Source organism: Arachis hypogaea, chromosome 10 (genome assembly GCF_003086295.3).
Source record: "Arachis hypogaea cultivar Tifrunner chromosome 10, arahy.Tifrunner.gnm2.J5K5, whole genome shotgun sequence".
In the NCBI taxonomy this organism is placed as follows: Eukaryota; Viridiplantae; Streptophyta; class Magnoliopsida; order Fabales; family Fabaceae; genus Arachis; species Arachis hypogaea.
In genome coordinates, this window is record NC_092045.1 from 59861291 (window position 1) to 59864090 (window position 2800).

A 2800-nucleotide genomic window follows, 5' to 3' on the forward strand; every position below is an offset into this window, starting at 1 on the left:
AAAAATTTTTAAAAATTAGTTGTTTCTTACAAGTCAAGTCAAAATTTCAATTTTAAAAATCTTATCTCTTCAAAATCTTTTTCAAAAATCATATCTTTTTCATTTTTTTATAATTTTCGAAAATTTCAAAATTATTTTTCAAAATATTTTCAAAATCTTTTTCTTATCTTTTTATCCAATTTTCGAAAAATTAGCTAACAATTAATGTGATTGGTTCAAAAATTTGAAGTTTGTTACTTTCTTGTTAAGAAAGGTTCAATCTTTAAGTTCTAGAATCTTATCTTTTAGTTTCTTGTTAGTTAAGTAATTTTAAAAATTAAATATTTTTCAAAATATCTTTTTCTTAAAACTTTTATTTTATCTTTTATCTTATCTTTTTCAAAAATCTTATCTTTTTCAAAATTTGATTTCAAAATCTTTTTCAATCAACTAACTAACTTTTTGTTTGTTTCTTATCTTTTTCAAAACCACCTAACTACTTTTCCCTCTCTAATTTTCGAAAATTCTCCCTCTCTTTTTCAAAAATTCTTTTTGTTTCAAATTTTAATTTCAAATCACATTTATCTCTAATTTTCGAAAATCACTAACTCTTTTTCAAAATTATTTTCGAAAATTTTCTTCTCTTTTCTTCTTCTATTTTAATTATTTAATTACTAACACTTCTCTTCACCTCTCCTCATCCAAAAATCCGAATCTCCTTCTTCATTCTTCTACCTCTTTCTTCTTTTACTAACATAAGGGAATCTCTATACTGTGACATAGAGTATTCCTCTTTCTTTTCTTGTTTTCTTCTCTTTCTTATGAGCAGGAACAAGGATAAAGGCACTCTTGTTGAAGCTGATCCAGAACCTGAAAGGACTCTGAAGAGAAAATTAAGAGAAGCTAAATTACAACAATCCATAAATAACCTTTCAGAAATTTTCGAACAAGAGAAGGAGATGGCAGCCGAAAATAATAATAATAATAATGCAAGGAGAATGCTTGGTGACTTCACAAAGCCAACGTCCAAGTTTGATGGAAGAAGCATCTCCATTCCTGCCATTGGAGCCAATAACTTTGAGCTTAAGCCTCAACTAGTTGCTTTAATGCAACAAAACTGCAAGTTTTATGGGCTTCCATCTGAAGATCCCTATCAGTTTTTAACTGAGTTCTTGCAGGTCTGTGATACTGTAAAGACGAATGGAGTTAATCCTGAAGTCTACAGACTTATGCTTTTCCCTTTTGCTGTAAGAGACAGAGCTAGAATATGGTTGGACTCACAACCTAAGGATAGCCTGGACTCCTGGGATAAGCTGGTCACTGCCTTTCTGGATAAATTCTTTCCTCCTCAAAAGCTGAGCAAGCTGAGAGTGGATGTTCAAACCTTCAAACAAAAAGATGGTGAATCCCTCTATGAAGCTTGGGAAAGATACAAGCAGTTGACCAAAAGATGTCCATCTAACATGTTTTCAGAATGGACCCTATTAGATATCTTCTATTATGGTCTCTCTGAATTTTCGAAAATGTCATTGGACCATTCTGCAGGTGGATCTATTCACCTGAAGAAAACGCCTGAAGAGGCTCAAGAACTCATTGACATGGTTGCAAACAACCAGTTCATGTATACCTCTGAGAGGAATTCCATGAATAATGGGATACCTCAGAAGAAAGGAGTTCTTGAAATTGATGCTCTGAATGCCATATTGGCTCAGAACAAAGTGTTGACTCAACAGGTCAACATGATCTCTCAAAATCTGAATGGACTGCAACATGCATCCAATAGTACTAGAGAGGCAGCTTCTGAAGAAGCTTATGATCCTGAAAACCCTGCCATGGCAGAGGTTAATTACATGGGTGAACCATATGGAAACACCTATAACCCATCATGGAGAAATCATCCAAATTTCTCCTGGAAGGATCAACAAAAGCCTCAACAAGGCTTTAATAATGGTGGACGCAATAGGCTGAACAATAGCAAGCCATATCCATCATCTTCTCAGCAACAGACAGAGAACGCTGAACAAAATAATTCTAATTTAGCTAATATAGTCTCTGATCTGTCAAAAGCCACTTTCAGTTTCATGAATGAAACAAGATCCTCCATTAGAAATTTGGAGGCACAAGTAGGCCAGCTGAGTAAGAAAGTTATTGAAACTCCTCCCAGTATTCTCCCAAGTAATACAGAAGAGAGTCCAAAAGGAGAATGCAAGGCCATTGATTTGATCAAAGTGGCCGAATGCACTAAGGAGGAGGAGGACGAAAATCCTAGTGAGGAAGACCTCCTGGGACGTTCCTCAAACAAGAAGGAGTTTCCTATTAAGGATCCTGAGGAATCTGAGGCTCACTTAGAGACCATAAAGATTCCATTAAATCTCCTTCTGCCATTCATGAGCTCTGAAGAATATTCATCCTCTGAAGAGGATGAAGATGTGACTGGTGAGCAAGTTGCTCAATATCTAGGAGCTATCATGAAGCTGAATGCCAAGCTGTTTGGTAATGAGACTTGGGAAGGTGAACCTCCCTTACTCATTAGTGACTTAGATACTTGGATTCAGGAAACTCTACCTCAAAAGAAACAAGATCCTGGCAAGTTCTTAATACCTTGCACCATTGGCACCATGAGCTTTGAGAAAGCTCTATGTGATCTTGGGTCAGGGATAAACCTTATGCCACTCTCTGTAATGGAGAAGCTGGGGATCATTGAGGTACAACCTGCCTTGTTCTCATTACAATTGGCAGACAAGTCAATGAGACAAGCTTATGGGACAGTAGAGGACGTGCTAGTAAAGGTTGAAGGCCTTTACATCCCTGCTGATTTCGT

The 2800-nt window shown here is 35.9% G+C and overlaps 1 non-coding gene across 1 annotated transcript; it reads right to left on the reverse strand.

Moving 5' to 3' along the window:
* Positions 1–1340: 1340 nt before the first annotated feature.
* Positions 1341–1444, reverse strand: LOC112718553 (small nucleolar RNA R71). The gene has a single exon (XR_003160888.1). It is a non-coding gene; the product is annotated as a small nucleolar RNA R71 (small nucleolar RNA).
* Positions 1445–2800: the final 1356 nt, after the last annotated feature.